The sequence below is a fragment of the Perissodus microlepis genome, chromosome 7 (genome assembly GCF_051167445.1).
Source record: "Perissodus microlepis isolate ML-2025 ecotype Zambia chromosome 7, ASM5116744v1, whole genome shotgun sequence".
NCBI lineage: Eukaryota > Metazoa > Chordata > Actinopteri > Cichliformes > Cichlidae > Perissodus > Perissodus microlepis.
Window position 1 is genome coordinate 47856670 of NC_140467.1, and position 20459 is coordinate 47877128.

Below are 20459 nucleotides of genomic sequence, written 5' to 3' on the forward strand. Positions count from 1 at the left end.
TTAAAGTTATATAGATTATTGCTGATTTTTGTATGAAAATATGAAGTATAATTGAATTACTAAAAAGTCTGTGTACAGCATTACCGTTGAGACAACACCAGTATGGGACTGAATGTTTAGATAGCAGCAATATTCTCTTCTGCAACCAACAGCAGTAGTAAATATAGAGACTGGATTCAAGACACTTGTGTGCTGTCTTACTGTTGTCTTATTGGGAATGTTGTTGATTTTGAATGTGAACTTCCACAGACATAGTATGTGAAGTTCAGTTTCCACATCAGAAGCAAATGTAGAGGATTGCAAGAAAAAATCTCTTGCCATTGCACACACTATACAGATAAAAATAATTGGCCACACCTCTTGATCGTTGTTTTTTCTGAGCTTTGCCTTCAGCCTCTTAGTTAATTCAGATAAAACTGAGATTATTGTACTTGGTCTTGAAAATCTTAGAAATATGGTATCTAACCAGATTCTTACTCTGGATGACATTACCTTGGCCTCCAGTAACGCTGTGAGGAACCTTCGAGTCATTTTTGACCAGGACATGTCCTTCAACGCACATATTAAACAAATATGTAAGACTGCTTTCTTCCATTTGCGCAACATCTCTAAAATTAGAAAAATCCTGTCTCAGAGTGACGCTGAAAAACTAGTTCATGCATTTATTACTTCCAGGCTTGACTACTGCAATTCGTTATTATCAGGATGTCCAAAAAACTCGCTGAAAAGCCTTCAGTTAATCCAAAGTGCTGCAGCAAGAGTACTGACAGGGACTAGAAAGAGAGAGCATATTTCTCCTGTTTTGGCTTCCCTTCATTGGCTTCCTGTTAAATCCAGAATTGAATTCAAAATCCTGCTCCTCACATACAAGGTCTTAAATAATCGGGCCTCATCTTATCTTAATGACCTTACCATATCACCCTATTAGAGCACTTCGCTCTCACACTGCAGGCTTACTTGTTTTCCTAGAGTATTTAAAAGTAGAATGGGAGGGAGAGCCTTCAGTTTTCAGGCCCCTCTTCCCCTCTTCTGTGGAACCAGCTTCCAGTTTGGATTCGGGAGACAGACACTATCTCTATTTTTAAGATTAGGCTTAAAACTTTCCTTTTTGCTAAAGCATATAGTTAGGGCTGGACCAGGTGACCCTGAATCCTCCCTTAGTTATGCTGCAATAGACGTAGGCTGCCGGGGATTCCCATGATGCATTGAGTTTTTCCTTTCCAGTCACCTTTCTCACTCACTATGTGTTAATAGACCTCTCTGCATTGAATCATATCTGTTATTAATCTCTGTCTCTCTTCCACAGCATGTCTTTATCCAGTTTTCCTTCTCCCACCCCAACCGGTCGCAGCAGATGGCCCCGCCCCTCCCTGAGCCTGGTTCTGCTGGAGGTTTCTTCCTGTTAAAAAGGAGTTTTTCCTTCCCGCTGTCACCAAAGTGCTTGCTCATAGGGGGTCATATGATTGATGGGCTTTTCTCTGTATCTACTGTACAATATAAAGCGCCTTGAGGCGACTTTTGTTGTGATTTGGCGCTATATAAATAAAATTGAATTGAATTGAATTAGTTCCAGTGAAGGGGAAATCTTATTAATGCTTCAGCTTACCACAACATTTTGGACAATTCTGTGCTTCTAACTTTTTGGAAACCGTTTGAATAAGGCTGTTTCCTGTTCCAGCATGGTTGTTAACTGGTGCACAAAGCAAAGTCCAGAAATACATGGTTGGGTGAGTTTGGTGTGGAAGAACTTGATTGGCTCTCAAAAGAGCCCTGACCTCAACCCTACTGAACACCTTTGGGATGAACTAGAGCAGAGACTGCAAGCATGCAACATTAGTGTCTGGTTTCACAAGCGCTTGTCTTGATGAAAGACCAAAACTTTCCACAGACAATTCGAAAGTGCAGAACATATAGAAACCCTTTCCAGAGAAACAGAAGTTGCTATAGCTGCAAAGTGGGAACTGATGCCATAAAAAAGATCCTGCTGTTAAAATGTGTAGATGGCCCAAATACTTTTGTCTGTATTGTGCGTTTAATAAATAGGTAAAAACAAGAGGCCACCGAAGATGAGAGGATCTGAAAAAAGTTAAAAGCAAAATGATTAAAAAAATCTTATTTTTCCAGATTTAGGCACACTGTTGTTGCATTTCTGAAGATAATCTGAAAGCACAGAACAGAAAGAAAATAATAAAGTACGACAGAAGAAAAACAGTCTTGTGATGAAGTTGCGACCTGTCTGGGGTGTAACCCACCTCTGACCTTATGACAAGGATTAGGCTTGAGGCCTCATATGACCTAAATTGGATAATCTGTTAAGAAAATGAAATGGTGGGTGGATGGATAGAGTCCTCATAATTTGAAGGACAGATTACTTTTCCATGAATTGCATTAGGCATTTCTTTAGCTGAACAAAGTCAAAAGTGTGCACTTTGTTTTGTTCAAGTATATTATTACAAATGTTTCATGTATTAAAATATCAAAATAAGCTGAACAAAAAATCACTGAATCTTCTAGAGATAATTTATTCTGACAGATAAATGTACAGTATTAACTCCTGTCGCTGTAAGAATGCATTATACCCCCCCCCCCCCCCCCCTTTTTTTTTTTAAAGCAAATGGAGTCCACCTTGTAAAATTGTGGTTGGAAAAGACAAACAACAGAAACCAAACACTCTCCTTGGCAGAGTTTAAACACCCAGCATGTGAGTATACGACTGTGTCTTGTTCACACCCCCCCTTTTCCTCAACTTTCGCTCAGACTTGTCAACCGAAACCTGCCCTCCCACTAGACTGTGTCAGGAGACTTTGAGGCCATGGGGCAGGTTTGAACAGACCCTCTCGTTTACACCTAAAATCCCCCTGGCTTGTCCTTTCCATGCAGGAAAAGTGTCTTGAGTAATGTGGAGCTCCTCCTAAGCCCTGGCTCCTAATAATGTAACAACTTGTTGACATGTGAAAGAAAGTAATTTTAAAAACAAAAAACTATATTACATTTATTATTATTATAGTAAATATTATAATGAAATCTAAAGGAGTATTTCTCATGATTACATTTCCACGGAACTGCTGCCTGCAAATTAGAAGCTGAAGCAAGTTTCAGGCTTTTTCTAATGATTTTTTTTATATTTTAACACAGTGTTATCATGTTATATCTCTAGTGGAATGTTCAGAGCCAGCATTAAGCAAATTAATTATTTAGATTCCTTTTAGGTCGACCCCTCCTTACCAAACCTACAAAATCAAACATATGAAGCTACCAGCACTGGTGACCCCTTTGTGAATAAGAAGCCAGAAGTATCTTTATTTATGTCCTTTTATAGCAATTTTAAAGACTGGCTCCATAAATATATGAGAAATTTCACTAAAAAACTGCAGTACAGAAATAAGCTCACAACCCACTTTCCTGGGTACATCTGTGGAGCTGCAAATGCAAATATCTAATGAGCCATTTACACTAAAGAAACAAGATAATGTGCATTTATGTAAGCATGTAGACAAGGTCAAGATAATGTGCTGTAGTTCATTCTGAGCATTAAGCATGAGCATTACGTGACTCCAAACATGACATGGTTGTTGGTGCCAGCTGGCTGGTTTGAGTATTTTAGAAGATGCCTGATGATGCACACCTATTTCTAGGTTTACAGAGAAAGGATTAAAAAAAATTGTAATTAAATGAGCAGCAGTTTTATGGGCACAAATATCTTGTAGATGCCAGAGGTCAAAGGAGAATGGTCAGAGTGCTTTGAAATTTGAGCTAAAGACAAATAAAACTTAAATAACCACTTGTTAAAATGGAAGTAAGCAGAATACCATCTCTGAATATGCAACATGTTGAACCTTGAAGCAGAAAACCACTCCAGGTGACACTCCAGGCTAACAGCAGCAAACTGGACCATGCAAGCTAATATTTGCATGGTCTCACCTTTATGACCACAGTGTACCCATCTTCTGATGTTGGAAAGCTCAAACCATCTTAAAATAGTTCCTCTAACATGACAGTGAGCTCACTGTACTCACTGTAACTTGATCTCAAACCAATAAAGCACTTTTGTAATGTGGTGTAACGAAATATTTGCATCATGGATGTGCAGCCACCAAATCTGTGCTATGCTATCATGTTAATGCGGAACAAAATCTATGAAAATGGGTTAGAGAAGACATGAAGTATTAAAGCAGTTCTGAAGGCAAAAGGAGGCCCAAACTGTTTTTAACAAGGTATATCTAATAAATTGACCAGTATGTGTGTTTAGTAAATGTTTTATTAGGCATAATAACATTTAACATTTTTATGAATGCATTTATCAACAACTAAAACTGTCTTTATAACTTCCCTCATGCATTGTCTTTTAATCTTTTAGGTTTGACAATACAGTATCCCCCCCCCCACACACACACATGAAACCGCAAACACATCACTTCCCATTTTATGGTTTATCTTCTCTAAACTTGATTTGCAACACACAACCTTATTACTGCTTTTTAACAGCAATAAAGAATGAAGTACTCTAAGCATTGTGGAAATTGTTCAATAAAATGAAATATTAAAATTGACATATTTATAGAACCTTGAATCTTGTAAACATGCCCCAAACTTAAATTATCTGAGAACTTGATATTGAAGTTGAGAGTTTGACATTTAAATGACACCTGAAGTCCATTACTCACTCTGCAAATCTCAACACTTCATTGTACTCAGCTAATCAGCACTATCTGCCGGGCTCGCTTCCTGTGGGTACACACCGGTTGTGACACTGGCAGCGTTTGTCCTCAGAGACCCTGCCTACCCTGTCATTAAGGTCATGTTTGCAGTAAATCTGGGAGAGCGGATAATGTTTGGTTAACCACTGTCTCAACTCCAGATAAGCCCCTCAATATCATCCTGAGACCCCGTGGTTTGTTAATGGCACAGGGTCTCCAGATAATAGCGAAGGAATGAGTTTAACCTTGCTGAGGCACGTATGTTTGTGTTCATCTGTCGTCTGTGGCAGGTGTGTGATGACTGAGATAGGAGCAGGGAATAACAAATAAAAACATCTTTTTTTCATTGTTTTTGGTATTTTAACTACCGCTATCTTAACTCTTGTGCTAAAATTTACATCTTCAGTTGGTGTCAGAAGGTGTAAACCGCCCTAAAACCCAAATTGTTCATCACCATGCTAGCAATAAAAGCACAAACACACGCATGTACACGCACACACACACACACACACGGACACTTGCTGTTAATGGAGTGATAGAAAAGATTGTATAGGCCTGGTTTGACAAAGATCAGGGTGATAGTAGACCATCTTCTATCAGAGAATCTCTCACATCCCTTTATAATGACCCAGTGTTCTAGTACAATTCTTCCCAGCATAAAAACCCATCATAGTGCCTAACAGCTCTTACCAATTGCAGAGATGCTGTCATTTAGAAGCAAATAAAATAGAAAAGGGAGTCACAGTTAGTCTACAATATCTTACAAGTATAATTTGTTGGTTAAGGAAGTCTCAGCACTTTACTCACTTTCTTGAAGGAACACAGAAATCTGAAAAATTCTTCACTGCAAGTAGAATTAATTGTTTCACAATCCCATTTAAGTGAAAGTACATACTGAAAGCATTATAGGTGTGAAAAGTAAATGCACTTTTGCTGCACAGTTCAGGCTTAAATATGCCACGGTAAATGCTCATTGCATGACATCTGAAATGCTTTGAATAAATTTGGATGTGACCTGGTAGAAACCCTGAAATAAAGTATATGTGCTCAAACATTTGTCTGTGGTCCTTTGACCTTCAATTTAGTTTGGTGGTGTTTTCAAAATGGCATCCTGCCCCAGAAGCAAACGTGAGATAGCTTTTGTGTTATTCTCCTGTCACAGAACTAATAAAACCAGAACTAGTAACCTCTGAAATTCACTTCTTACAATCCAAGATTGGATTAAAAATAATGATTCTGGCCTTTTTATCATTACACATTTCACTTGTAAAAGCAGTAATCACTTAAGCATGCTAACAACTACATAGACAGCATAAAAAATGACAGGCTAACCACCTTCTGGCTCTTGAAAACACCACCAGATGGGGACATTGTTGCTCCGGTGATTGAACATAAGACTGACTTTTGCCTGACTTTCCATGAGATGCACTAAAAAAATTCGTTTTTTTGGTAAATCATTTTTTTAAATGCACAAAGTGCTTCTAGTTGTACGCATCCCAATATATGATACATACATTCACCCAGACAAAAAAGAAACCTAACACACAAGCAATGGTGAGAACTGTGGTCGAAAATAAAGGGCACATGACCACGACAACGAGAACAAGTAGAGAATATTTCCTCAATCAAAAGCCACATGTTGACGGTGCTGAATTAGATTTATTTTCGATTTAAACTTCATTTCCAGTGTGTTTGTGTGTATATGTGGGTGTGTGTGTGTGTGCAGTAGGGTACACTGCTGAGTATGTGTGTTGAGTGAAATAAAGTGACAGCTTGAAGTGCACTTATTTGATTATACTCTAACAGTCCTGTATCACATTTACCATTATTTAGGAAAATGAGTGCATGATAAAATTAGGGCTAATTTTGTTTTGGTGTTGATTAAAGTGAGAGTTGTGGGAAGATACCACAGAGGTGGAAAGTAATGTTTTTACAAGTGGAAGATGGATTATTTTACAAGAGGCAGAGGGAGAAACTAAGTGTGGGAGGGACAGACAGAGAGGGGGAGTGTAGACGTCACATCTGTTCCTGCCACTCCCTAGGGGGCTCTGGGAGCATGGGAACCTTCACCAGCTCCAATAGTTGCAACAAGCTTTGCAAAGTGCATTTATCAATTTAAAAGTTTAAAGAAGCAAAAGGACTGCTCGAGTGCATTGAGCAGTGGGAGGAAAAGTCCACACTAAAAACACTAGAAGTCCAGTTTTACAGAGCATCCACTCAAGTTACATACAATAAACTTTTCATCCTCAGTCTTTGGGTACGCCAGTATAAATAAAGGCATCTGTCATCAGTATCTCAAGCTCGTGGTGTGCTCTGTCGATGTAAATACATCTAATAAAAGTATCTCTAGAATCTTGGGCTTCCTGTCTGTGGCTTGTGGCCTGCATCATGTTCAATGTACTGCGACGGGTTTTGAGTTACCCTTACTGTCATGTCTTGGTTTGGCCCCCCAGAATGGTGACCACCACACTTTAATAAGCCATTTCACAGGGGTCAATTTTCTTTTCTTCACAGCGTCAGCTGGGTTGCCCCATTCACCCTCTTCACCCCTTCCTCACCCACGCTCCCCCCTTGGCATGTGTGCGGCCCAATGTTGTTTACTGGACTGAGCATTTAGAGGGGTTAGCGTTTCACCATGGCAGCTGTTGGCACCATGTGCCTCCCCTTCAGGCGGCTGGCCGACGGCACGCAGGCCACAGCTTCACACACCCTTCAGCATCCCCCTGAGGACCCTCACTCCCTCCACTCAGCCCTTCGCTTGGCCTTGGTTGAAACCAGTAGCCTTGATCGGGTATCAGATACCAGTTTAATGTGAAGACAAAGTTCTGGCTTTAATTGATGGCTTCCAATTGGTGCTCACAGTCTGTCCACAGTGCAGAGAAGTAAATTCAGTGACCGCGCAAGGATCCACATACAGTATCAGACATGACCAGACTTTATTTATTTCAGTGCAACAACTATTGCCATGTCTGTCGTTGGTAGGATTAAGGGCTCCTGTTACTACATTTTCCATGTCACCTCTCCCACTGATTTGCTTGACAACTGTAAGTAATCGTAGGGACTCAAGGAAAAATCCTTTAAATAGCTTCACCGTGAGACCGTAAATGGAAGCCTCTAGTTTTTTTCCCCCCCAGGCTTTAGAAAAGGCAGCGTAATCTCTTCTTCATGATCTGGATGTTTGATTTGGCAAAGATGTGCAGGGCGCCCTTCCTGACACAACCCTCCTTATTTATCTGGGCTTAGAACTGGCACTAAGAGTACACTGGCTTTTGGTCCCATAAAATTTTAAGGGATGGTGGTTTACAGTGGTTATCGCTATTGCCTCATAGCAAGAATAGTCTGTCTTTGAGCCTTTTGTTTGCCTGCTCTCCCTGTGCTTGCATGGGACCCACAGATATTGGGTTGGTTAGCACTTCTAGACTTTATGTGAATATGAGGATGGAAAGTTGAGAGTGATGTCAGTCCAAGTATTTATTGGACTGATATGTCTCAGTTGACATTCATGTTTTTTTGTGAGATGACCTGGCAGTTATTTGTTGGATTGCCACTGACTTTTAATTAAATTAAATTCAACCAAATTAGCAGGCATAATGATAAACTATAATAACTTTGGTATCCTGTAAAGTTTCGTGTCGCCCCGTTATCAGATTAACCCGCAGTACCTGTCCAGTTACTGCTTCACACGGAAGTATTAGTAGAAAAATCAAAACCCCTGTAGTGCATGTGTGATGATCTCAGTGTCTGCTGTAGCTCTTAAATGCAGTTTTGACCTTAATGGGTGGGAAGCTTGCAGGTTTGCTTCTAACAAGCAAACCTGAGATTTAGAGCTGGAACCGATCAAGGAACACAAGAAACTCTTGTTTTCCTTATATTTAGGCAACTCCCTCTTCCCCTGCATTGACTACATTTACATGGAGCTTAGTATTCTGAATAAATTTGGTTTAATAGCTAAACAAGCCCAGTCTGACTGGAATTTCTGTCTGCTTCAGGGGAGTGGAAAATAACTTTTATTAAAATGACAGAAAAGTTGCACAGTGTGACGATTACTTTTTGGCAGTGTTCACACTACACATGCCCTGAGCACTGATATAAATCCATGGGGAAGTGTGCTTTTTTTGGTTGTTTTTTATTGCTGCTTCCAAGCTAAAGGAGTTTGGTTTCCATGTTTTTGTCATCTAATTTTCATTCTTTTTGTGTGCATGTGTATGTTTTTATGCTATTGTATCCGAGCTGGACCAAACCAATTTGGGGGCATGTCTGGGAATCAAATCCCTTCTCCAGATCAATAAATACTGGTAGTCTGAAATATTAAATTAGGAATTTGGATGTGTGAGAGTATCATCTGTGCAAAAGTAGACTGAAACTCACTGATCTGCAGGGTGGGCCATTTATATGGATACACCGTAATAACATGGGAATGGTTGGTGATATTAAAGTCCTGTTTGTGGCACATTAGTATATGTGAGGGGGCAAACTCCTCCAGATGGGTGGTGACCATGGTGGCCATTTAGAAGTCGGCCATCTTAGATACAACTTTTGTTTTTTCAATAGGAAGAGGGCCATGTGACACATCAAACTTATTGGTAATGTCACAAGAAAAACAATGGTGTGCTTGGTTTCAACATAACTTTATTCAATTCAATTCAATTCAATTCAATTTTATTTATATAGCTCCAAATCACAACAAAAGTCGCCTCAAGGCGCTTCATAGATACAGAGAAAACCCAACAATCATATGACCCCCTATGAGCAAGCACTTTGGCGACAGTGGGAAGGAAAAACTCCCTTTTAACAGGAAGAAACCTCCGGCAGAACCAGGCTCAGGGAGGGGCGGCCATCTGCTGCGACCGGTTGGGGTGAGAGAAGGAAGACAGGATAAAAGACATGCTGTGGAAGAGAGACAGAGGTTAATAACAGATATGATTCAATGCAGAGAGGTCTATTAATACATAGTGAGTGAGAAAGGTGACTGGAAAGGAAAAACTCAATGCATCATGGGAATCCCCCGGCAGCCTACGTCTATTGCAGCATAACTAAGGGAGGATTCAGGGTCACCTGGTCCAGCCCTAACTATATGCTTTAGCAAAAAGGAAAGTTTTAAGCCTAATCTTAAAAGTAGAGATAGTTTCTGTCTCCCGAATCCAAACTGGAAGCTGGTTCCACAGAAGAGGGGCCTGAAAACTGAAGGCTCTGCCTCCCATTCTACTTTATTCTTACGTTGAAGTTACGTTGAAACCAAGCATACCATTGTTTGCGAATTTTATTACGGTGTATCCATATAAATGGCCCACCCTGTATATGTGTAGATTTTAAGGGTGTGTCCAAATTCACTTGCAGCTTCCATAGATACATTGTGCAAAAGTGAGCAGCAAATTGAAATGAACCTTCTTATTACTTATTATGTTTCAGATCATCACACAAATTTTAACATTGGACCATGACAGCCAGACTAATTACAAAATGTGGTATTAAAATAATGATTTCATTGATTAAGGGAGAAAAGTTATCCAAATCTACCTGGTCCTGTGTGAAAAAGCAATTGCCCCTCTTATTAAATCATGAATTAGCTGTGATTAACCACATTTTTGAAAAGCTGAGTTTAGTTTCGCTAAACACACTCAGGCCTGATGACTGGCAGACCTGCTGAATCGAGAAATCACTTAAATTGAACCTTTCTGACAAAGTGAAGCAGCCTAAAAGATCTAAAACAGCAACAAATCATGCCACAATCTAAAGAACAACCTGAGAAACAAAGTCACTGCCATCTATCAGTCTGCAAAAGGGTTACAAAGCCATTTCTACGGACTCTAGTAAACAACAGTGAGACCTACCAAAACATCCTAAAGAAGAATGTCTGTTTGTGACCTCAAGCTGAAGTGCATTCGGGTTCTGCAGCAGGACAATGATCCGAAGCACACCAAGAAGTCCACCTCTGAATGGCTTAAGAAAAACAAAATGAAGACTTTGGAATAGCCTAGTCAAAGTCCTGACCTGAATCCGATTGAGATGCTGTGGCATGACCTTAAAAAGCCAGTTCGTGCTCGAAAACCCTCCAGTGTGGCTGAATTACAACAATTCTGCAAAGATGAGTGGGCCATAACTCCTCCACGATGCTGTAAAAGACTCAATGAAGTTATCGCAAATGCTTGAATGCAGTTGTTGCTGCGAAGGTTAGCCCAACCCGTTATTAGGTTTAGAAACTGTTTTTTGTGTGTACTTGTGTGTTATCTTTGTCTAATATTTAAAATGTTTGATGATCTGAAACATTTAAGTATGACAAACATACTAAAACTAGGAAACCAGGAAGAGGGCAAATAGTTTTTCACACTGCGGTAGAGTGGAAAGAGAAAAGTATGTGACTTATCTCTGTGACATTTAGTACTGCCAATCACATGTTGCTCTCTAATCAGGCAATAAACCAGTCAGCAATTTCTGAGTGATTAGTTGTCACCTTCAAGGTGATGTGCAAGAGAGGCAAAGACATACACAACCAAATATATTAAATATAATTCTACAATCTGAGATCCTAACATGTTAGTGACATCTTGCTTTCTGCTACCACATCTATGTAGTTAGTAGATGTCTGTGTTTCTTTTAGGGAGATTGTGAATGTCTGCAATCTCATCTCACCGTGTCCCAGAGTTGAGTGAGTCTTGGGAGAGTGGTGTAGAGAAGGAAGGTCAGGGTGACAGTTGTCAGACCCTCATCCATACCATTTGGATGGAAAGTGATACCAGAGACAGCTGAGACTGCTTCGGTCACTCTCAGGGTTAATTTGAAGCGTCTTAACATTCACTTTACTTCGGGTGCATTTGTAATGAACGTGGAACTGTGGGGTAAATGGAAATCTCAGCATCTGTGTCTCCTTAACTCTCCCTTCTCTTTCTCTCACACACGCACACAGATGCACTATGAATTAGGCTACACTCACCCTCTCAAGGCCACAGAACAAATTCCTGAGGTTGTCTTGTAACCACAGAGTCATGCGGTCATAACTCTTTCAGTCATAATCACTGGGGTATTGCCTGTCACTCTCCTGCACGCATCAAACCCCACTCCGGTAGCTTGGATTGTGCGTAGAATGCCTGGTGGATGTTTTCCTCCTTCAACACAATCTAGCTGCATATCAGGTTGGCCCCAAAATAAAAAGAGGGGAGCTGGAATGAGATTCTCTGGTCCCAAGTTATCTTTAAATGGTTCCACACTCACTTTCAACACCACCATGCAGATACAAAATGTATAAATGGGAGGAAATTATCAGGAGTTTGCTAATTAGTGACAAAGATAAAATGTGGTACACAGAAAATCGACAGTTTTCTTATAGATGATATTCTCTTGGTGATTAGTTAGGATATGTGCCCTAATTTTAGACATTTTGACAGACTAAATAAATAGTGGTGTAAAGAATATTCAAGCTTAATACAACTTTAACAATGCTAACCCGCTGTCTCTAAAGATGACAGTTTGTACTTAAATAACTTTTCATTGCTCATTGGTCATATTTTACAGGCTATGCTTTCTTGAAGCAATACTATTTGGTCACAGTTTTCACTTCTATCTTCATCCTGGTGTGGATCCCGCTGGTGCAGGGTCCGCTCTTCGGCAAAGGTTTCTCCATTTGGTTCTGTCCAAGGCGTCCTCAGGTGATGTGTTGACAGTCTTAATGTATTTCTTGATTTTGTCCATCCACCGTTTCTTCGGTCTGCCTCGAGGCCGGGGTCCTTCTGGGTCAATCCTCATAGCCATTTTTGCTACGGAGTTCTCATCGCTTCAAGTCACGTGTCCATACCACCTCAGGCAGGACTCAAGCATCTTTTCCTTAATTGGGGCTACACCTAGTCGCTTCCGTATGTCCTCGTTCGTAACACGGTCCCATCTCGTAATTCCCAGGCTCCATCGGAGCATGCGCATCTCCATAATGTTTGGGGCCTGCTCATGTGTGGTCAATGCGGGCCAACATGCGGAGCCATACGGAGCTACTGGGCGGACCACCGTTTTGTAGATTTTTCCCGTGAGTTGATCTGGCATTCTTCTGTCACAAAGGACACCAGTGACCTGTCGCCATCACTGGTGTCAATCGTGTTTATTTACAAAACTAATGATGTTCTCTCCAATATCAGCTATAGTTTATGTTTAATGCTAATTAGCAAACGATAGCATGATACCTGCCTTGCATTTTTAATCATGTTGGCAAACAGAGCTTCTGTATCTATCTTTCTGTGTCTATGCCCACATGGCTTGAGAGTTGTCCCCCTTGTTGAATATGATGGAACTATCCGCTGCAAAGGAAAAAATCTGTATTTCCTGACTGGAAGTTGTTCCTGGAGGTTGCTGGCTGTCTCTAAGGGAAATTGGTGACAAAGAGAGTGCTGCACCAAAAATGTCCCTGTGTTCACCTGTAGTTTGTGTGAAAACAGACATTCACCTTTAAAGTTAAACTTGTCCCTCAGTGCTGCAGGTTTCAAAAGGTTTTTACTTTTTACTTTTAAGGGAAATGGTATCTGTTTCTGGTTTGTGCCACACTTTTCAGTTTCACAGAGAAAAGCAAGCAACTCTCAGAGTGTTTGTAGACAAGCCGGCGTGTTTGATGTCGGCTACAGGTGACAGAAAACTGACAGAAATCTGATAGTAACCAAAAAAATTACAAAACGGTTTCTGCCAACTGGTTGAGGAATACATATTTTTACCAGGTTACCACTAACTGTTCTTTAGGCCTATGTAGCTGTGGCTTTAGCAATCAACCTCCAGCAATCAGTTGCCAATTGGTCAGAGATTATTCATTTTCCCCTCACAGCCAGTTGCAGACAAGTCTCCAGGCTTGTGTCAACGGGGCCTTATTCACTTGACCCTGCCTTGTCACAATAGTTGTCACACATGCAAAACAGCAGACAAGTTAACATCACATGGTTACTGGTTACGTGTCTGCAAAATCTTAATACAGTCTTATGCAAGATTTTACTCATTGATATTAGAGATGGACCGATCCGATATTACGTATCGGTATCGGTCCGATACTGACGTAAATTACTGGATCGGATACCGGAGAGAAATAAAAAATGTAATCAATCCATTAAATATCAAAAAAGCACCTCACAAAACTTGCCATGTGGCGCAACTCGGCTCATAACCATAACGTAGCAGCAGTATGCCTCAGGTGATAGAGTGGCTGTGTGTATTTGTAGCCTCGCTACCAATCCGGCATTTCATCTCCGAGGAAGTGATTCCAGAGAGAAGTAAAGCAAATGTGTAAGTTCATCTCTGAATGTTAGTAAATCATAACCACATTAAGCTCAACAACCGATATATGGAGCGACTGCCTCTCTCCCCCTCCCTCTCCTGTTGCTACTTCAATCGTGAAACTGATCAATGATCAGCTGATCGGCTTTTCTGTCACGAGTCCGTCTCTCTTGTTTGTTTATCGCCCACTTCGCGCCAGAAAGAGGAAACCAGCGGCTGAACAACAGCAGCACGTTTAAGCTTGATAAGCTGTTGTTAGAATTTATTTAATATTACTTTCTACACCAGTATCTTTTTCTATGTAGCTGACGGCTGGTAACTGTGCAGGGGTGGATCTAGCAAAGTTTAGCCAGGGGGGCCGATAGGGCATGAACAGGGAAAAGGGGGCACAAAGACATACTTTTCTTTCTTATTCTCATTTAAAATATCTAGCTTTTAATAAATAATTATCTGAATCTTACACCCAAAGTTTTAATCTGATGTAAAATGTATAGAAGTCCATTACTGAATATAGTAACTATTAAGTCTAGTATACCCCAGTAAGCAATACTACTTTTTCCTTTGGGAAAGTACCATCTGTGCAGTCTGCAATTCTGTTGAAGAAAGATGTTGAATCTATTTAATTATTCTTGAAAAATAATTTATTTCTGTGCATTTTTTTTCCACACTGCATCAAATTAAAGTTGATTACGTCGATTAAGCATCATGAGGTGGAGGGTGGGGGGGTGGTTCCCTATTTTTTTTTTTTTTTTGCTGGGAGTTTGCAACCCTATTAGTTAGGTTGCTTAGTCTTTAAAATACCGGAATAGGGAGGATGGAGTAGGTTTAACTTTATTAGATTGATCAGTATTGCTGAACTATGAAATATTTTGGGTGCAGTGTATTTTTTACATACAGGTATAACAGAATAGCTTTCGTGTTTTGTTTTTTTTTAAACTTGAGTATGAACTTACACAAAAAGCAGCAAGATATTAAAAAACAGTTTTATTGATTAAAAGGCACACTATATCGGATTCATATCGGTATCGGCAGATATCCAAATTTATGATATCTGTATCGGTATCGGACATAAAAAAGTGGTATCGTGCCATCTCTAATTTATATTGTTATCAGAGGATGAACCCTAGTCTTAATGACTTAGTCAGAGTGCCTGCCAATGTTTTGTGACTGTGTACATTTGTCCACAAGACACTGCACAAGAATGCACCAACCGTGTGCGGCAAACATCAAGTGAACTTGAACAAAAACAACTATTCATCTGTAGTGTCGGCAGCTGTCTGTGTTCATATTCACATGGAAAGAATAATCCCAGCCTTAGCTTTAATCTACCTTTTGCCAACTTCCTATCTGTATGGTACAACAGTACTCATCACAGAACAAGTAAAGTTAGTAGCAACCGGTCAGGTGTTACAAGAAACATTTTGCAGTCATACAGTATATCAACAAAGTAAACTCCCATGTTTGCCGCACTGTGCTTCAGATAAGAAACAAAAACACAAGGGAGTGCGGTAAAGTCTTTACTTATCAGCGTTCCAACCTTTATAGTTGCGTAAATTCACAAACAAGCACGCCTGTGTACACACCCACAAAAACACACATTTTTTTTTGTCCTTGGTCTCTGAGGTGTAGGACAAAAAACAGCATTTGATTACTTATGACAGAGAAGAAAAACTAGAATGCAGCTAAGTCTTCAGAAAGTAACACACAAACCAGGTGTGCATTCATTTAATCATCTATCCTTTGCAAACTGTTGCTATTACTGCTGACTTCTTCCTCTCTTGCTTGCTTCATTGTGCACATTTTGCCAAACATGAATTCTTAAATGCACGCACAGCAGAACAGAAGGTTGCTTAGTAAAGTTAAAACTATATATATATATATATATATATATATATATATATATACATATAAAATTAAAGCTAAAGTGTGTGTGTGTATTTTTTGGGAGACCATAGAAGGAGGAAGGAGGAGAACAATGGGTGGTGGTGGTGGAAATGTGGTTGAATCTTCATCTCTTGTTTACATTCCACACCCCCAAAGACCCTAACCACAGCACCAGCACCTAATCTCATCAGTAAATTTCCCACTTGAACAAATATCTAAATATCTCCTCTCACATAATCAGTCTTCGTGTTCACACACTCATGCACAAACACATAACTTCAAGACACACAGTTCCAGTTTGGTTCCCTGGAACTGTGCAAGAGAGTCAAAGACCTTCCTCTTGTCCTCCTGCCTGGTAGCTCCATATAAGAACAGGAGACTTTTGTCAACTTGTTATTTCTGGTGTGGACTTGCAGCACGTCCGCAGGAAGTGCATGCAGAGATCACATCCTTACTTCTGTCTTTGTTTTTTTTCTTTTGTTTCAGCTGTTTGACAATCATTAGCTCTTTCTCCGAAATTCTTTTAACTCAAAAACAGCTGTGGCTGTTCAGCAGGGATAACGAGTGTCTTTATTCAGCGCTCCAGCATTTGGCTGGCAGGAGACCCTCACTGTCATAGTGGTCACAGAGAGAGGCATGGTGAGGAGGTGGATATGAAAGGCTATATATACAGGGACTACTGTGCCTTCCTTTGGAGACACAGAGCAGAGCATAGACTTCCAGCTGTGCAATCCCAACTACTTCGTGCAACTATTAAGGTTTGGATCAGTGGGCCTGTAAAGACCAGCCGCCTGGCCTGCTGCACTGCTACAGTCCTTAGCCAAGGCTATGTCCATTTTTTTTTACAGACTTCAAATGTCTGCTTAGTGGAGCAGCAAATCTAATTTGTCAGATCTTGGGGTTTTTTCTTTGGGTTTTTGGGGGGTGGTTTGCTGATGTAGATTATTTATGTATTTGTCTTGTTTATATATAATAGTGTTTTGGGACAACTCATACAAAGTTACGTTTTAGTTTTAGGCTGGTGCAGGTAGTGGCACGCCATTTAGGGAGAGCTAGGCAATGCCTAATGGCAGTGAGGTACTGTTTTTTGTCACAAGGTTGTGAATCAGAGCCCATTTCCTGTGCTGTTTTCACTTTGAGCTGCACACTTTCCTGCCTTCCACTGTCTTTTAGATTAGATTAGATAGAACTTTACTGTCTTTTGAACATATCAACATGCTGGCAACACATAAGTTGCCAGCTATATGCAAGGTTCCCCCATTCAGCTGTGTTTATTTTTTCTAAATAAAGGTAGTTGAATTATCACATTACTATTGTGAGTTCATCCGGTTGTGGTTTGAAGTCTTTCACCAAAATATCATACTAAATTTGTCTAACTTAAGTCTTCTCATGGCTAAGTGCCTGGGTGTGTTTGAAATTAGCATGACTTACATACATGTCTAAAAACCGAAGGTGAGGGCCATCAAAGGGAGGTGATAATTGGGACATCTGAGGACCTCTGTTGTTTGCTAACACCCCAGAGGTGTCGGGGGTCGGGGGAGGTGTTCTTCTCAATGAAGTGCTTTTCTTTTTCAACCCTTTATCTCCATGTAGCCAACAAAAAGGATCGTTTTCCTACAAACAGTAGCCAATGCACTCCAAACCCTTTAGTCAATACTTCATAAGATTCGCAGACACATAGGTGTGAACTACTTTCAGCTTGTGTCGATTTGGCCAAAAACTGTTTTCTCAGAGCTTTATCACTGGTTTGATCCGATCATATGAAAGGCTTAGGAGATAGGGTGTTTCTACTAATCAGAAATTTGGTGGCTCGGTCCCTGGCTCCTCCAACCTGCATGTTGAAGAATATTTGGGCAAGATACTGAGCCGGTGCATCCATCAGAGTGTGAGTGTGTGAACTTTAGGTTAAACATGTTTAGGTTTGACAAAAAAGGATGTGTCTGAAAGGCTTGTAGTAAGATCGCTCTCTGGGAGTTCAAAGTGAGTAGAAAAGTGTTACATAAGTGCCAGTTTGTTTACCATTTACCATTCTTCTTTTGGCTCTTACACCAACTCTCTGCATGTCCTCCTTCACTACATCTATGAATCTTTTCTGTGGTCTTCCTCTTTTCATCCTGCCTTGCAGCTTAATCGACAACACTCTTTGCCCAGTATACCCACTATACCTCCTCTGCACCTGACAAAAACATTTCAGCCTTGCCTCTCAGACTATATCAGCCCTAATTTCTAATCTTGTCTATCCTGTTCACTCCCAATTAAAATCTTAAAAAAATCACTACCTTGCTGCTAAAGTAGAGAAAATGGTACCTGGTAAGCTGCTTACTGTACTTTGTTTGGTCAATTAATCCACAGCAAAAATAACCAGGTTGAATTTGAAGGAAGGAAGTAGTACGATTTTGCTGGCCTGTGTCTTTAGTGCTTTCTTGCAACTTCCTGGCTTCTGCTTTTTGGTGTGAACCACAAGTAATATCTCCAGCTCTGCTCAGGCTTTAAGGTCTGATAGTAGGATGACATCATGTAGAGAGCTATTATCAGGGCCTCAGTCCTCGTTCCATTCCTACTAGCACAGAAGGAAGGAAGGGAGTCTGATTGAAGGAAAATGCAATGTGCTCTAGGTCAGACTCTGAGCAGCCAGAGTTCATACTACAAATGGCAGCCACATTTATATAATCTAAAAGAAATCACTGTGTTTTCTTGAACTTTGCACCAACCTCTCTAGGTTTTGTTTCTATATTAAGCTTTGATAGAGCTTGTTTTCCTAGCACTGGGTCTTCCCCCACTCCAACCTTGTGAATCTGTTGTGGAGTATGTTCTCATGGCCTCTTATATACCCTGAAACAAACAAGCATTTCAAATCAGAGAGAGTGAGAGAGAGCTCAGAAAGAAAAAACGCCCCAGTATCATGACAGACAAACATGCTCTGCCAACAATTTTGAAAAAGCGGCACGCTCTGACCAAACCACACCTCACCACATGTGGTAAGGATGCAGAAGGGCAAGTATTAACAGTACACTATGACTTGAGCTGAGCGTGTGCCTGATAGTCTTGCCGTTTCTCACGGTGGGTCAGGTGCTTTCTTACTACAACGCTGCATGCCCATGCACATCTCCCTTTTATTTCCAGCAGTTTCCCTCACCACTCCAAATTTGCTTTTCTCTTGTGCAACACATTTAAAGGTGACTGCACGCACTCCCTGTTTTTTTTCCTCATTTCTCCCAGTGTTTCCCACACTTCGCGCACCTTGAGAGATCTAGCGCCCTTTGGCGCTCATCCATTTGGCTGTCATAACAACAGAAGGACCAACATGTGCGTAGGCTTCATAATAAAATAATCTTTGCCCTGGGGTGCTGAAACTCTGCAGCTACTTCCAGACAGTTTCACTTGCCCTGAGAGAGAGAAAAAAGGAATCGCTGAAATCTCGTAGAGACATGCACTCTCGCTTGTCGTGCGATGCTATACGTTCGAGGTGAAATACAGAGCAACGGAATGTGCAGCCTACTTGTGCACAAGAAAGACGTAGACGTGTGTTGAAGAGCATGCAAAACTGGAAATGTATCCATATTTTATAATGTTTTTGTAGTTTTGGCTCCAGAATATCAAAATTCATATGGACATGTCAAGCTTGAGCTGTTGCTTTAGTACTTGACTTTACATGAAGTAAAAGCCACATCCTGGGACTATATTAAGGCAGTTTTACTTCCTTTAGTCTTACTATTTTAAATTGCATAAAGGTTTCACGCATAAAAACCATCTCTGTATTCTATTAGTAGATAATCATGACACAAGATGGTTTTATTTAGGTTTCTTTATACAGCATACTTATTTAGAAAAGGAAAACCATTTGAATTATTAGTTTTTGATTCATCTTAAGAGAAATAACTGTGATTAAAGTAATTAAAAGAAACACATGCATTGAAAAGGAAATACACACGTACACACAAAACAAACACACAAACAGAAATTGAGTTGTCATTCACTTTCAGTGCAGCAGTAAGTTTTAAAATGCCCGAAAGGTGTTTAAAGATGGGATGCATTTGAGATTATCAGTGCCACAGTTGGTTTCATCTGTGGTTTACAATATGAAAAAGCAGGTTCATCCTGTTTGCTTCCAAACTTCTGCTACTTGACTCCTTCGTGCAGGATCTAATGGCCCTGTTATTACAGAGTGATTAAGAAGCCTGTTCTATAAATCTTGCGTGTATAAGGGAGCCAGTGTAAACAACTAAAGCATTCTTTTCTCCTGGTTCTCATTTAATCTCTGGCAGCAGCAATTTGAATGAGCTGAAGTCATCTGACTGTGTCTTTAGGAAGACAAAAAGTGTCTGTTTGACGCAATTCCACCCTCCTGCTGAATCATGTTTGAACACAAGACTTATGGTTACATCAATATTTATTTAAGGTGATAAATTGCTCATTTAGTCATAGCCTTAAAAACGCAGATCTCAGTCAACATGACACTAACATTTGTGACATGGGCTTTTAACTTTTTAGCCCTGCAATCAAGCATCTTTTATCATTTCTTCCCTGATAAATGTAATGTAATGGTTTACAAACTGAAAAGAAGTGACAAAGAAGTGACTTTTAACACTTAACACTTATACAAGGGTACCAGAAAGCTTGCACAAGAGAGTTCAGGCTGTG